This window comes from Zootoca vivipara, chromosome 13 (assembly GCF_963506605.1).
Source record: "Zootoca vivipara chromosome 13, rZooViv1.1, whole genome shotgun sequence".
NCBI classification, from domain to species: Eukaryota; Metazoa; Chordata; class Lepidosauria; order Squamata; family Lacertidae; genus Zootoca; species Zootoca vivipara.
This window is the reverse complement of record NC_083288.1, coordinates 49,534,021-49,549,591: the sequence shown is the minus strand read 5'-3', so window position 1 is coordinate 49,549,591 and position 15,571 is coordinate 49,534,021. Positions and strand designations below refer to the sequence as shown.

The 15,571-nt window shown below is 48.4% G+C and overlaps 8 non-coding genes across 8 annotated transcripts; 4 read left to right on the top strand and 4 right to left on the bottom strand.

The window, feature by feature from the left end:
• Positions 1-1,782: 1,782 nt before the first annotated feature.
• On the top strand, positions 1,783-1,853 carry TRNAG-GCC (transfer RNA glycine (anticodon GCC)). Its single transcript has one exon. It is a non-coding gene; the product is annotated as a tRNA-Gly (tRNA).
• Positions 1,854-2,162: 309 nt separating this feature from the next.
• On the bottom strand, positions 2,163-2,233 carry TRNAG-GCC (transfer RNA glycine (anticodon GCC)). Its single transcript has one exon. It is a non-coding gene; the product is annotated as a tRNA-Gly (tRNA).
• Positions 2,234-3,423: 1,190 nt separating this feature from the next.
• TRNAG-GCC (transfer RNA glycine (anticodon GCC)) lies at positions 3,424-3,494 on the top strand. The gene has a single exon. It is a non-coding gene; the product is annotated as a tRNA-Gly (tRNA).
• Positions 3,495-4,924: 1,430 nt separating this feature from the next.
• Positions 4,925-4,995, top strand: TRNAG-GCC (transfer RNA glycine (anticodon GCC)). Its single transcript has one exon. It is a non-coding gene; the product is annotated as a tRNA-Gly (tRNA).
• Positions 4,996-8,393: 3,398 nt separating this feature from the next.
• Positions 8,394-8,465, bottom strand: TRNAG-UCC (transfer RNA glycine (anticodon UCC)). Its single transcript has one exon. It is a non-coding gene; the product is annotated as a tRNA-Gly (tRNA).
• Positions 8,466-10,456: 1,991 nt separating this feature from the next.
• Positions 10,457-10,528, bottom strand: TRNAG-UCC (transfer RNA glycine (anticodon UCC)). Its single transcript has one exon. It is a non-coding gene; the product is annotated as a tRNA-Gly (tRNA).
• Positions 10,529-13,908: 3,380 nt separating this feature from the next.
• TRNAG-GCC (transfer RNA glycine (anticodon GCC)) lies at positions 13,909-13,979 on the bottom strand. The gene has a single exon. It is a non-coding gene; the product is annotated as a tRNA-Gly (tRNA).
• Positions 13,980-14,265: 286 nt separating this feature from the next.
• TRNAS-CGA (transfer RNA serine (anticodon CGA)) lies at positions 14,266-14,347 on the top strand. Its single transcript has one exon. It is a non-coding gene; the product is annotated as a tRNA-Ser (tRNA).
• The last annotated feature ends 1,224 nt before the right edge of the window (positions 14,348-15,571 follow it).

Here is a 15,571-nt window from a genome sequence, read left to right as displayed (position 1 = left end):
GATGCTCACCTCTGATTCCTGCATCGCAGTGGGTTGGGCTAGATGACTCTGGGGGGGGGGTCCTTTCCAGCTCTACAATTCTACTTTTATAAAATGAAGTGGGGGGAGGAATGGGTGAGCACAATTAAGGAAAATTGGGAAGGGTTTTTGCCAATTTGTGTGTGTTGGGAACAGGGCCAGATTTAGGTTTGATGGAGCCCTAAGCTACTGAAGGTAATGGGGCCCTTTATATGTCCAGCGGCCCTTTAATCAACAAATTATCACTGTTTTTTGGGTTGAATATATGCTGTATGGTCATTTATGGACCTAAAAGGTATCTCAAGCCATTTGCACATGCAGAATGTAGGCACCCTATATATAGAAATGAGCAAACCAGGGATATTTTAGGGAGCAGGCTAGGCCTATGACTTACATCAGAGGAGCCTACACAACACAAAACACTGTTGCTATATGCATATTTTATTTTATTTGTTTTTTATCTTATACTTTGGAAATGTACATCCAGGGTTTTTTCCCCATTAATTTTGGGGCGGGCCCCAAGAGAGTGGGGCCCTAAGCTATAGCGCAGGCATCCCCAAACTGCGGCCCTCCAGATGTTTTGGCCTACATCTCCCATGTTCCCTAGCTAAGAGGACCAGTGGTTGGGGAAGATGGGAATTGTAGTCCAAAACATCTGGAGGGCCGAGGATTGGGGATGCCAGCTATAGCTTGTTTAACTGAAACGTAAATCTGGCACTTCGATTTTAGCATTTCAAATAATAATAATAATAATACTACCGTAATAATAATAATAATAATAATAATAATAATAATTTATTTATACCCCGCCCATCTGGCTGGGTTTCCCCAGCCACTCTGGGCGGCTTCCAACAGACATTAAAATACGTACAATAATCTATTAAACATTAAAAGCTTCCCTAAACAGGGCTGACAAACTCCTGACAAATTCCTTAGCAATCCTTCCCACCCAGTCCCCTGAAAGCCCAGCAGAGAGAAACGGCTGCAGGGGCTGCAAATGACTGCCCCGCCACCTGGGCTTTCATAATGAGTTTATAGCTGGCTGGTTGGAGAGGAAGGAATCGGAATTCTTCTCACCTCCCGGCTGAAACATCCCAGGGTCCCATCTGGGCCCCTGGTTTATGGGCTTGAGCAGCAAAGCTCACGGACCACCCCCTGTTCTCCTTTGGGGGAGGAAGTGTGTTTATTTATTTATTGCACTTATTGCAATCACGTCCCACCTTCTTCTCCAAAGCCTCACGTGGTTATTCCTCTTTCCCTCTTCATTTAACCCCCCCCCCCCACGCAACAACAACCCTGCGAGGTAGGTTAGGCTGAGAGGCAGTGGCGAAGCTCCATGGTTGAGATTGTCGTTTTTTTAAACAACAGCAACAACAACAACAACAACAATAATAATAATAATAATAATAATAATAATAATAATAATAATAATAATAATAATAACGGGGGCTTTAACCACTATATCCCACTGCTAAAAAGATGAGGCGTTGGGCCTGGTTGGTGCGAGCTGTTTTTATTTTATTTTTAATGATTGCCTCGATTGCAACTTCCACATCCTCTTTCTTTTTCCTTTCCTTTTGGAATCTGAGGAACTCTGCACTTTCAACCGATTAGTGTTGGTATCAATATATTTTACCGTTCTACCACCCCATCTCCCACCCAATTTTGCAAGTGAATTGCAAGGCGGCGGCTGTTGCGAATGGAAGACAGCGACCGAGAGGGGCGCCTACAAAAAGGATACAGAGAGCAGAAAGTTCTAAGGAAGCATTGGTGGTTCAGTGGTAGAATTCTCGCCTGCCACGCGGGAGGCCCGGGTTCGATTCCCGGCCAATGCAACATGACTTTTTCTTTTTTCACCTTTTTTTTGCTGACTTGAACGGAGAATAAATATAAATTATCTCAAACAGGCAGTTTAAAAAGATGGGTTGTTTTTTTTACTTAATCGCCTTACTTCTGCAAACAGGCACAAAGAGAATGGCCGGATTAATAAAGTTAATCGAAAGAAAGAAAGAAAGAAAGAGAGAAAGAAAGAAAGAAAGAAGCAAGCATGCGAGGCGGGGGTCGGGGAAAAGCATTGGTTGTGGTGAGGACTGGGGAGAAGTATCTTTTGGACCCATGAAAAGTGAGGAAAACAAAATGTGCGTTGCATTGGCCGGGAATCGAACCCGGGCCTCCCGCGTGGCAGGCGAGAATTCTACCACTGAACCACCAATGCGATGTTGAGAACAGCTGGATTGGTCCTTTGATGAAGGAAAATTCCCAACGTTTGGCGGTGATGCTGCACAAATATGTTCTAAAAAGCAAGCAGGTTTCCTGCTTTCTGGGGTGGGTTTTTATTTATTTATTTATTTTCCTGTCTATACAGAGGGATGTTTCTGAGGGTCGCAAATGCGGCGCTTACTAATAATAATAAGCTATAAAATCAGACCTAATCGAAGTCAGACCCATTGAAACAAATGGTTTAAGGCAATTTAAGTCCTTTGCTTTTAATGGTCCCAACTCTGTGCTGGGTCTTATCCTACGTCTCCCATCAAAACTGGGGTTTATTAAACAGCGCGGTTTCCGACGTTAAAAATACAAAAAAGAGAGGAAAACACAAAATACATAATTTTTTAAAAACCGGGGACGAAACAAACCAACAACTCAGACACATTTAAAAGACCATGGAGGCACTTTTTACGCTGAAGCCACCACTGATATTGCGAGTATTGTAATATTCTGTCTATGATGTAAAAACAAACAACTAAATCCGATTCTTAACACAATATACCCGCGTGGGTTGCTGCTGATGAGTGAAGAACAGCGTGCCTCTGAGCGTGTGCAGAGTACACCACACATGTGCTGATTGTGCTCCACGTGTATGTTCGATTCTTTTGTTTCTCGGAATGCCTTCCACCCTCTCTCTCTCCCCGCACCCCCCTGTTTATGACACCCCCCCGTGGGGATTTTTCTGGCAGGCGCCCGGGGGTGTGACGGCTCGTGTGGCCTCTAGGCCCATCAAAGAGCAGGCGAAGCCCATGAGGTCATTGACACTTTGGCGTGTGGAAGGGTTTCCCAGGTTCCCCCTCCCCCACTCACACACACACCCCAATCCGGAAGGGAAAGTGGAGAAAATTTCTCTGCGTTTGGATAAGCGTGGAGGAGCAAGCTCAGTGCCTGGCGCTGGAAACACGTGCTGTAGGCTGGCTGAATGCAAGGCAAGAGTGCCTTTGAGGGTGTGCAGAGAGCCTCCAACTTCCCCCAGCTCATCTGAGGTCGGCTTTTTTCAGTACGGGGGTGTGGAAGAGCGTGAGTTCCAGGCCCGGCCCATGAGTTTTTATTTCGGGAACCAACAACAGCTTGCGGAGGAGGGAATAATAAGAAAATTGTATATAGAGACAGATGCACAAATGGCGAACGGCAGATGCATTGGTGGTTCAGTGGTAGAATTCTCGCCTGCCACGCGGGAGGCCCGGGTTCGATTCCCGGCCAATGCAACAGTGTTTTTGTTTTCATTTATTTATATGCTCTCTTCATCTGCATTTATTGGTTTATTACAACTTTCACACATCCAGATGTTGCCCGATTGAATGCCCATGGGCTAGACCTGAGGGGTTAAGTGGAGACAACTCTCAGGGTTTATATCCACCTAACTACTAACTCAGAGTAGACCCACTGAAATGAACGCACCTAATTTAATCCCGCCCTTTCATTTCGATGGGTCTAACTTTGAATATGACTAACAACACCTATATCGGGGTTCCCGGGAGCGGCCCATTTTGCAGATACAGATGTTTCTGTGCGTGCAAACAACGCGATCTTCTTCTTTTTAAATTAAAAACTGCTTTTAGTACGGCCTCCTCCGCATCCACATATTGTTAAGGTTCAATACCCCTTGATCCGACCCGAATAAAAAATGGATCGGATTAGGTGCACAGCCGCTGTGTGGTGTCACTGGTGTGGTGGCGAGAGGGGCACCTTTTGCAAAAAAAAAAACCAGAAGTGTGGTTTCTCTTTTGAAAAGATGGATCCCTTTAATCCAGGCATCCCCCAACTCAGCCCTCCAGATGTTTTGGGACTACAACTCCCACCATCCCTAGCTAACAGGACCAGTGGTCAGGAATGATGGGAATTGTAGTCCCAAAACAGCTAGAGGGCCAAGTTTGGGGGCGCCTGCTTTAATCCATACAAAGAGAAATCCCTAAAAATCGTGGCTTCATAGTCCTCCAAATACTCCAGCGCGGCGCCCCGCCCTCTACCTCCATCCAGCTGCGGGCGAGGGTTGTTAATTAGGGAAAGGGGGAGCGAGGCTGGTGTTGTCCTTCCGTCTCTCCGCCCCCGGCCCCCCGCAGCTGCCTTCTGTCGTGTCCTCGCCACCTCCCCGCCTGCCCGCCCCGCTTTACGAGCCTGGGAAAGTCTTCCACACGCCGAGGTGCCAATTGCCTCCCACGCCCCGCCTGCCCTTTGATCCGCCTCCCTAGCGCCACTTGTAGATCCCCGCCCCCCCGCAGAGGTGTCAAATGGCACCTCTGGCCAAACCGGCGGCCCACGAGCCTTCGCACCTCCGGGCACCTGCCGGAGACCCCCGAGGCGCAGCGGGCAGAGAGAGAGATAGATATAGATCTGCATAGTTAAACCCGCAGGGTATCTATCTGCTCCTCCTTCTAACTGGGGAGCGTTTGTTAGAGGCAGGTGCCAAGCTCCCAGCTCTAAGCGCAAAAGCGCGTTGAGTTCCACGTGTGACAAAACTGAAAGCGGTAGTAGACAAGCGCTTTAAATAATTGCAACCCCGCACACCCAACAAAGGCGGTTGAAAAAAAGAAAAATGAAAAAAGGCATTGCGCCGGCAATAAAATGGTTAAGAGTCAATCCTGACTTGCGCTACTGCTGCAAGAATCTCAAAGGGGAAATCCAGATGTTTTCTGTAGCATTGGTGGTTCAGTGGTAGAATTCTCGCCTGCCACGCGGGAGGCCCGGGTTCGATTCCCGGCCAATGCAACTTGACTTTTGGGTTTAATTTTCTTTTTCTGTATAAAAATGGTTGGAGCTTTTGGTTTGGGAGCCACCATTTGAACACCGGGATTTCCTTCTGGCCTTCTCACCACCCACGTAACCTAAAGGAGCTTTCAAAGATGGGAGGATGGAAAGTATCCAGCCTCAACTCCTGAACTCTCTACACGCTCAGAAGTGGCTCCCATTGGATTCAATGGGGCTTTTCCCAAATAGGATGACAAATTAAATCAGGGGAGAGTGAGGAAGGGGTAGATTTGGCAGGGAAGTGGAAGCCGGGTGTCAAATCCAGACTTCCCAAATGCAGGCAAGATTTGGGGCGCCGCCTGGGCGTTCGTTTTTCAAGATTGTGCAAGATTTGTGTGCGTGATGCAGTTATGTTTTTTTCTGCAAGAAGCTTTGCCTCGATAATGGATGCAAGGTTTGGGGAGGGGTGCATTCCTCCCCGATCTCCGTTGCCCCGCCCCGCTTTAAGCAGGAATGCAATATGTTGCCACGTCGCGTGTTCCTAAATATACATCGCCTCTTCCCTTTTATTCCGTGGGAACAAAATCTAGCTTCAAAGGCAGGGCTATTCATAGTCACACCTTCTTTTTCGGGGGTGGCGGGTGGGAGTGGGGAGTTTCACAGCTCCGAACGCCAAAGAGCGCCTCCACCCCCACCCCACCCCCACCCCATTTGACGTGGCTCAGCAAATGGGGGCACCTGCAGCGTGCCGAGGACCACCGAGGGGGCGCTGTGAGTTCCTCCTACCCTGGAGGGTGGCGGAGATTAGGAGCTCTGGAGAGCTCCTGTGTCTAGAATAACCTAGAATCGTAGAATTGTAGAGATGAAAGGGACCACGAGGGCAATCTAGTCCAACCCTGTGCGACGCTGCAATCTTTTGCCCAAGGTGGGGCTAGAACCGGCGACCCTAAGATTAAAAGTCTCATGCACTTGGAGCCGCCGCCCCCCTCCCGCAAAATAACGTGGTCATTAGAAGGCAGAGGGCCCAAGGCCTTTGCTCAATAATTGCAAACAAAATTGCTGTGCGATGTCTTTTTCACTTGATGGGGGAAAATAGGGCACCCCCACCATGTTTGGGGGAGACGTCGTGGAACGTTGTATGCCTGCTGGCCAATATTCGCTTTGATTTGCAAAGGGTAACTAATATGTGGGATGGTATTATGCATGGGTAGGCAACCTGAGGCCTGGGGGCCGGATCCGGCCTAATCACCACCTTCTCAATCTGGCCCACCAACGGTCTGGGAATCAGCGTGTTTTTACATGAGTAGAATGTAACCCTTTATTTAAAATGCATCTCTGGGTTATTTGTGGGGCATAGGAATTTGTTCAATTTTTTCCTTCAAAATATAGTCCGGCCCCCCACAAGGTCTGAGGGACAGTGGACTGGCCCCCTTGCTGAAAAGGTTTGCTGAGCCCTGCTATTTCTGCATGTGCTATAGACTAGAGGGCAGGTTGGCTCATCCACCTGGGAAAGGTAGCCCACCTAGGAGAACGAAAACTGCTCCTAAACCTCTGTTGCCTTGCGGGATATTTTCAGGAGAAGAAAATGCTAAGGAGTAAACCCTACACAAATCAGGAATGGAGTCCCTAAGGCAGTTGGATGGCCCCTTTGTAGGCTGCCTTCTGGCAACTGCTGCAGCCAAGCTGGTGCCAAACGTCTTGCAGTGCTTTCCTTTGGAGCACATCAGCCAGATTGGGGGGGGTGCCAAGGGGGGGGAGCCTGGGCAACCCAGGACCTCCAGACACACTGCCCAGGTTTGTGCCCTGGGAAGGTCACTTTGGTGCTGCTAATGTAGCAGTTTGACTTCACTCCTGGAGACACACCCCATTGTCTCTTGAGACAAATAGATGGCAACATACTGTATAATGTGTCACACTTTGCAAAGTGTAAAAGGGCAGGTCTCTGCCCTGAGGACCTTACAAACTGAAACTCAGTGTGTACTGTATTGGAGGAAGGGGAAAACTAGGGAACGGCATAAATTTATTTACACATACAGTGGTACCTCTGGTTACGAACTTAATTTGTTCTGGAGATCCGTTCTTAACTTGAAACCGTTCTTAACCAGAGGTACCCAGTGGCAAACGGTGCCGCTTGGCGGGGCGGCACCCCCTGGGGGTGGGGCATCACTCCGCAGTGCACATGCTTCCTGATGCATGCGTCATGATGTCACGACGCACAACACGCGAGCCAGGACAGATTGCGCATGTCCGCATATGCGCAGCCCGTCCGGGTTGGCACTGCTGCTTTGCTCAGCCGGAGTGCTCTGAAGCAAAGCGTGCTACTGAGCGGGTTGGCGCGGGCGGCGGCGCCACCCCGGTGGCAACCCGCTCCATAGTGCGCTCTGCTTCTTCCTGCTCGGGCGGCGGAGGCGAGGGGCGGGCCAGGGGCCAGGGTCTCTGCCCCCGCACGCTGCCCCCCCCCCGAGTGGAGCTTGGGGCGGCCCGCCCCCTTCACCCCTCCCTTGCTACGCGCCTGAAGGTACCACTTTTGCTAATGGGGGCCTGTCGCTGCTTGCCCCGCCGGCGGCGCAAGATTTCTGATATCATCCTGAGGTAAAGTTCTTAACCAGAGGTACTACTTCTGGGTTAGCGGAGTCTGTAACCGGAAGTGTCTGCAACCTGAGGTGTCTGTAACCCGAGGTACCACTATATTTAGGTTAAGGTAGGTAGCCGGGTTGGTCTGGCGCAGTCAAAATAAATAAATAAATTAAAAAGAAGTGTGCATGCACATGAAAGCTTATACCCAGAACATACTTTGTTGGTCTCCAAGGTGCTACTGGACAATTTTTTAAATTTATATTTAGGTTAAGTTACAGAATAATAGGGAAAGGGAGCTGGGGGTTTAGGAAGTGCCCCCTTCAAATGGCCTGCTGCGCAGTCCTGTGCCCCCAACCCCTGTCCCTCAGCACCCTCTAAGGCTCTCTTTTGCCTCTAGATTGGTAACTTCAGTGCGCGCTTGAATGCAGGGGCAGAAACACTTCTGCATAAGACACAGGTGGGCTGAGTGCTCTTACGCACAGATCTTGCTTCCAAGATTCCCACGGGTTCCAGTTGGCCACAGCGAGAAGAGGCTAGGTGGGCCTCCTTTGACCTGTTCCAGTGGGCTCCTCTTATGGTCTTATGCAGATGTCATACATTAAAAGCAGACAAACCCCAAGAATCCTGGGAACTGTAGTTTGCCGCATCACAGAACTACAACTCCCAGCACCCTTAACAAACTACAGTTCCCAGGATTCTTTGAGGGAAGGTCGTGTCCTTTAAATGTACAGCGGGTAACACAGTCTCAGGCAAGGGGCACTCTCAGTCCCTCACAGAGATTGAGCATGGGAGCTTATTTTTGCCCACAAAGCATTAACCCTTTGCCAAAAAAAAAGCTATGCTGCGTTGGCCGGGAATCGAACCCGGGTCAACTGCTTGGAAGGCAGCTATGCTCACCACTATACCACCAACGCTGACGACTGAGGCTTCCTCCAGCATCACCTTGGCTGGGAACTTCTCCAGGAACATCTGGCACTCCCTATAGCGTTGGAGGCAGATTCCTGGCCTGATCCAGAAAGGCTGCTCTTCTTAGCATCTTGCAAAACTGGCTCTGCAATATTGTACCATGCTTTCTGAAATGATGAAACTGGTAGGTCTGGGGCAGGGCTGGCCCACCTGGGAGGCAAGCTGACACCATCGCCTCGGGCGGCAGGATCCCCAGGGGCAGCAGATCTGGCCTCCAGGTTCCCAACATCAACATTAGATCTTCACTCCCTCCCATCTTTTCTAGCCAGCGTTGCACTTTGTCTCAGGTGTCAAAATATCTTGGCTCAGCCCTGGTCTGCGGGCAGCTCAAAAATGTCCCTTTGGTCATCTGAATTTTCATCTATTTGCTACTGCTCCCTCCCTCCAGCACTTCAGTTTGAAACAAATAGGTCCTAGAGCTCAAAGCCCCATTCTTGCCAGTGGAAGCGCTTCTTCCTAATTTTGAACACATTTGGAGGGGGTTTGACTGTGACTACTCATGGTGATGGGAAAACACTCTGCACATGCTTAAAAGGCTCTCTCCCTCCCTCTCGCCATTCCTTCACCTGAGTGAAACCTATGGTTGAAAACAGCTTCTGCGTCCAGATTCCACACTGTAGCCTCGGAGGTAGATTCCTCTCCCAGGAACTGCACTTTGCTTCTCACAGAGCTACAATTTGTAGCGCTCTTAAGAAACTATGTTTCCCAGGATACTTTGGGAGAAAGTCGTGCTCTTTACCACCTATGGAGTGTATGAGTTGTGGGGTGTAGATTTGACCTAGAAGTAGCCTTAACAGTGGGTCAGGTGGTTGGAGTTGTGAAAGAGTATTGGCACATGATCTATAACGAATTGGGGGGGAAATGCTTAAAAGTACTTCCCCCCCCCCAAAAACAGAGTTCTTTCTGTTGGTAAAAAATCAGACTGAAATTCCCAGGTGTTGAAAAGGGCTATTTATGTATGCCACTACTGCAGCCCGTGTTTTTTTAGCCCCAAAATGGAAAACGAGTGAGGTCCCAACCAAAGAAGAATGGCTACTTATGTTGACGGAATCTGCGCAGCTTGCAGACTTAACATAGAGAATAAGAGAACAAGAAGAACATACGTTTCAGGAAGTTTGGAAAACGTGTACTGAATATATGGGAAATAACTGTGCACAGCTGAAAACGCTGACAGCATTGAGATAAATTCGGCAGTGTAAACAAGTTTTGATGGATGCAATAATGTAATACTGAATGGTATAGTTTTTGTAAAATATGTAGGGATTTATGAGATGTAAAAAGAACCATACGGTAGAAAGAGAAGAAGGGAAGTCATCGATATCTTAAGGATGTAGAAATGAGTACATTAAATTGTAAAATTGAAAATTTAATAAAAACTATTTTTTTAAAAACCCAGAGGTCAGGTGGCAATTAGGTGGGGGTTTAGGAAGTGTCCCCCTCAAGAGGCCTGCTGTGCAGTCCTATAGCCTCCCTCCAGCCTCGTCCCTCCTCAACACCATCTATGGCTCTGTTCACTTTCAAGGGCAGGAATGCCTTGGCATGCCACTTCCTGGAAGCCACAGTGCTCCTATGCTTGGATCCTGCTTGCAAGCTTCCCATAGGCTCCAGTTGGCCACTGTGAGAATAGGATGCTGAGCTGGTTGGGCCCCCTTTGGCCTGATCCAGTAGGCTCTCCTTCTATTCAAAACCATACATTTAAAGCAGACACACTCCAAGAATCCTGGGAACTGTAGTTTGCCCCATCACAGAACTACAACTCCCAGCACCCTTAACAAACTACAGTTCCCAGGATTCTTTGAGGGAAGGTCGTGTCCTTTAAATGTACAGCGGGTAACACAGTCTCAGGCAAGGGGCACTCTCAGTCCCTCACAGAGATTGAGCATGGGAGCTTATTTTTGCCCACAAAGCATTAACCCTTTGCCAAAAAAAAAAGCTATGCTGCGTTGGCCGGGAATCGAACCCGGGTCAACTGCTTGGAAGGCAGCTATGCTCACCACTATACCACCAACGCTGGTGATGGAGGCTGCCTCCAGCATCACCTTGGCTGGGAACTTCTCCAGGAACATCTGGCACTCCCTGTAGCGTTGGAGGCAGATTCCTGGCCTGATCTACAAAGGCTGCTCTTCTTAGCATCTTGGAAAACTGGCTCTGCAATATTGTACCGTGCTTTCTGAAATGATGAAACTGGTAGGTCTGGGGCAGGGCCGGCCCACCTGAGAGGCAAGCTGAGACCATCGCCTCGGGCGGCAGGATCCCCAGGGGCAGCAGATCTGGCCTCCAGGTTCCCAACATCAACATTAGATCTTCACTCCCTCTCATCTTTTCTAGCCAGCGTTGCAGTTTGCCTCAGGTGTCACAATATCTTGGCCCAGCCCTGGTCTGGGGGCAGCTCAAAAATGTCCCTTTGGTCATCTGAATTTCCATCTATTTTCTACTTCCAGCACTTCAGTTCAAAACAAATAGGTCCATTGGCCTCATGCTTGCCAATGGAAGCGCTTCTTCCTAATACTGAACACATTTTTTTTGGGGGGGGGGAGGTTGAGTGTGACTACTCATGGTGATGGGAAAACACTCTGCACATGCTTAAGAGGCACTCTTCTCCCTCTCGCCATTCCTTCACCTGAGTGAAACCTATGGTTGAAAACAGCTTCTGCCACTATTAAATCCAGATTCCACGCTGTTCTCCAGAAACTGTACTTTGCTTCTCACAGAGCTACAATTCTTAGCGCTCTTAAGAAACTATGTTTCCTAGGTATTTTGGGGAGAAAGCCATGCTCTTTCAAACGTATGCGGTGTATGAGTTGTGGGGATGTAGATTTGTCCTAGAAGTAGCCTTAACACTGGTCAGGTAGCAATCCAAATCTGGAGGCATAACAGGAAGGTCAAAAAGAATCTAGGAGAAAAGGATCTAGGAGTCTTGGTAGACCACAAACTTGACATGAGTCAACAGTGTGATGCAGCAGCTAAAAAAGCCAATGCAATTCTGGGCTGCATCAATAGGAGTATAGCATCTAGATCAAGGGAAGTAATAGTACCACTGTATTCTGCTCTGGTCAGACCTCACCTGGAGTACTGTGTCCAGTTCTGGGCACCACAGTTCAAGAAGGATACTGACAAGCTGGAACGTGTCCAGAGGAGGGCAACCAAAATGGTCAAAGGCCTGGAAACAATGCCTTATGAGGAACGGCTTAGGGAGCTGGGCATGTTTAGCCTGGAGAAGAGAAGGTTAAGGGGTGATATGATAGCCATGTTCAAATATATTAAAGGATGTCATATAGAGGAGGGAGAAAGGTTGTTTTCTGCTGCTCCAGAGAAGTGGACACGGAGCAATGGATTCAAACTACAGTACAAGAAAGAAGATTCCACCTAAACATTAGGAAGAACTTCCTGACAGTAAGAGCTGTTTGGCAGCGGAATTTGCTGCCAAGGAGTGTGGTGGAGTCTCCTCCATTGGAGGTCTTTAAGCAGAGGCTTGACAGGCATATGTCAAGAATGCTTTGATGGTGTTTCCTGCTTGGCAGGGGGTTGGACTGGATGGCCCTTGTGGTCTCTTCCAACTCTATGATTCTATGAAGTGAGGGCACTTTAGTTCACACACCACTTACTTGATCTGGTTCGACTATCATGGCAGCTTCCCTCACCCCAAAGGATTCTGGGAGTTTCGGCTCACAGGGCAATTCTTCGCGAGAGAAGGATGGTGGTTAAGTTTGTGTGAACATACCAGGGAGATCGAAAATATCCCACATGTCACATAGTGGATGCACCACGGAGATGCGATTTTTACTTTTTGTTTCTAGCCCATGCGTGGATCTTTTTTTGGGGGGGGGCAAATGCCTTGAGGCACCTCCTTATTATCCATCAGTGAGGAGAAACACAGGTTTTCAGGGGCACCCAAGCAAAGAAGGAATCAGGATCAGTGGGTGGAGACACCGGGGGATTAGGGGGGCAGCTACGCGTGCCTAATGAAAGTGAGGGGGGTGTAGGGAGTGGGGTGGGGTGGGTTGGACCCCGTGTGAAGGGACCCTTGCCTGGGACAAAGGCACCAGGGACAAAGGCCTCCACCCACCCGGCATTATTGCCAGGGCCCTGAACAAAGGCTGCTTTGGCCCAGCTCCCAGGTGCTGGCAGTGAAGCCTGCCCTGGGTGCGAGCGCCGTCAGGGGTTTAATTAAAAGGAAGGGGGGCAGCCCCATTAAGAGTCCCGCTCCGGGGGTCTCCATTGGGGCTGAACGGGGGAATCGGCACACAACGCAGGCCTGCCCTTGACTCTCCACCCCTGGACTGGCTCCACCTGAGGCCTTTGCTGCCAAGCTAGGGCTACAGACCTCACATGGAACAGGCTACCTATCTAGGTATGTATAAACAACAACAACAACAACAACAACAACAACAACAACAACAACAACAATTTTGTCCTTTATATGCTGCCCATCTTGCCCCAACCACTCTGGGCAGCTCCCAACAAAATATGAAAAACACAATAAAACATCAAATATCAAAAACATCCTGCCAAAACATTAAATATCAAAAAAATATAAAAAACAGGGCTGCCTTCAGGTGTCTTCGAAACGTCAAATAGTTGTTTATTTCATTGACGTGACATCTAATAGTAATAATTTTATCTGTCTGCCTGCCTGCCTGCCTGCCTGCCTGTCAAAGGCTGTGTGTAGGGCCTTTGTTCTGAATGTGCTTTAAAGGCATAACATCTGTAAAGCACATTCAGAATTCCCTCAGGGAATTCTAAGCATTATAGCCCTCCCATCAAATGTCAAGGAAATAAACAACTACCGTACCTGCCTTTTAGAAGGCATCTGAAGGCAGCCCTGTTTAGGGAAGTTTTTAAGGATTGATGTTTTATCGCGTTTTTAATATTCTGTTGGGAGCCGCCCAGAGTGGCTGGGGAAACCCAGCCAGATGGGTGGGGTATAAACAATAAATAAATTTATTATTATTATTATTATTATTATTATTATTATTATTATTATTATTATTTACCCCTCACAGAGCTACAATTCCCAGCAACATTTAGCAAACTACTCAGAATTCTTTGAGAGAATTTACAAACTCCTTGCAGAAACAACAAAAAGAAATGGACTCATTGGCAGGATTTGAATCAGAGTGATGGGAGAATACAGCAAAAGCCCTGGCAACAAGAGTCTAGTTCTCATTGAGGACATAAACGAAAGCTGTTCTGTACCAAAATTTTAGAAAGGTTGGAAATTTGCCTTCCACCGAGTTAGGCCAATGGCATCTCTTGCTCAGTACTGTATACCCTACTCTGACTGGCAGGATTTCAGAACAGGAGTTTCTCTGGAGATCCTGGGAACTGAACCTGCGACATTTTCAGACGAAGCATGTGTCTCCTACAACCCTCTCCCAAAAAGAAGGATTTTGCATTGGCCGGGAATCGAACCCGGGCCTCCCGCGTGGCAGGCGAGAATTCTACCACTGAACCACCAATGCTGCTGTTGCGAGAAATTCTTTGCATGTTGAAAACTTTGCATTTTATTTTTTTGGGGTGTGCGTGTATATCTAGCCTGGGCTTTTTCCTGGAACCTGCTTGTTTCCTGGGCGGTGACATTATTCTGTGTGGAGGGGGTGGGGAGAGAGAGGGAGAGATCGGAACGTGGAGGGAGAGAGAACCATTCAGACGCACAATCCCCACCTGCAGCCCAGATACAAGTTGCGTATTTCGGGGAGAAGTTTCCCTGAGCAGAAGAGAGATGTGTTCAGACTTACAACCCAGGTGGCTGTGATGGCCGAGTGGTTAAGGCGTTGGACTCGAAATCCAATAGGGTTTCCCTGCGCAGGTTCGAATCCTGCTCACAGCGCAAGTCCTATCTTTTCCCAGCAAGCTTCCGTTTTGTCTCTCCAGCTGACCCTTTTCGCTTACGATGTCTCACTTTCTCGCACACAGCTCCATTGCAAAGAGGCATCTCTGCTTCGGACACGGAAGGGACACGGGCAGAAGCGGCTGTTGTCAGCCTGAGCCAAGCTGAATGATCTGATATAAACCCTCCTCTCCCTTTCTCACATTCCAGATGTTAGAAGGAAGCAACGCATTCACAAATCTGGCGCGATATACAGTACCAGTCTGATCTTGGCTCGGTTGCCAGCCGATAAGCTCTGGGCTATTTTCACCCTGCGGGTTTCTATAAATAAACCCGCAGTTTCAAATGACAACAACGAGTGCTGTATTTTATCAACAGCAGCACGTGCCTCTTTCATTGGTAAACAACCGCCTCGTCCCAGAAGGTGTGGGCTGCTGCTTGTGGCAAGAGGAATGCACTCTGCACATGCTCAGATTCAACCTCCTCTAGGAATGTTATGGGCAGTTTGGCAATGGCGTGGGAACGGAAGCTTTATCCCTTTTGCAGTCCTCCCGGGACACGATTTGAATCCTACCTCACTAAGAGGGCTGAACCTTGGAGGATGTCTCTGGTCATGTGCAGAGTGCCTTTGCCCTCACTGACAAGAAACTCCAGCTAACCTCACACATCTGGGAGGAGGGGAGCAGATTCTCTCTGGTCAAGGTTTACAGGCATGTGTGTCCTCCAGGAATTATTTCTCTCTTTACTTAAGAGCTGTACCCTGTGGTTTTAGATTGCCAGCTACTCTGGTGCAAAGGAAAAAGGGGGGTGAAACCTCTCTGCACGTGCTCTGAACCACTTTTGTCCGTGACTTGACACTTTTTTTTATTGGCTATCGATTCTGAAGTTGGTTAAAAGTTCCTTATTTGCACGAAGATGCAAACTTTAAAAAGAACTAAAATTTATACGTCTCTCTCAGCCCCCAAAGTAGACTTTGATCCATGATTATACAATTTTCTCCAGTCTAACCTGTCGTGCTTGCACAATGCTCGCAAATATACAGTGACTCCAGATGGCAAATAAAATATTGGGGAGGGGTGCACCCAACGAGCTTTCGGTCACCCCAAATCCACACCTCCGGGAACATGTGTGTCCTCCACTGAGATGGCGTTGAAACTGACCTGGGGTGAACGACGTTACCAGATGTGCGTGCCAATAACAGCCAAGAATTTATAGAAAAGAACA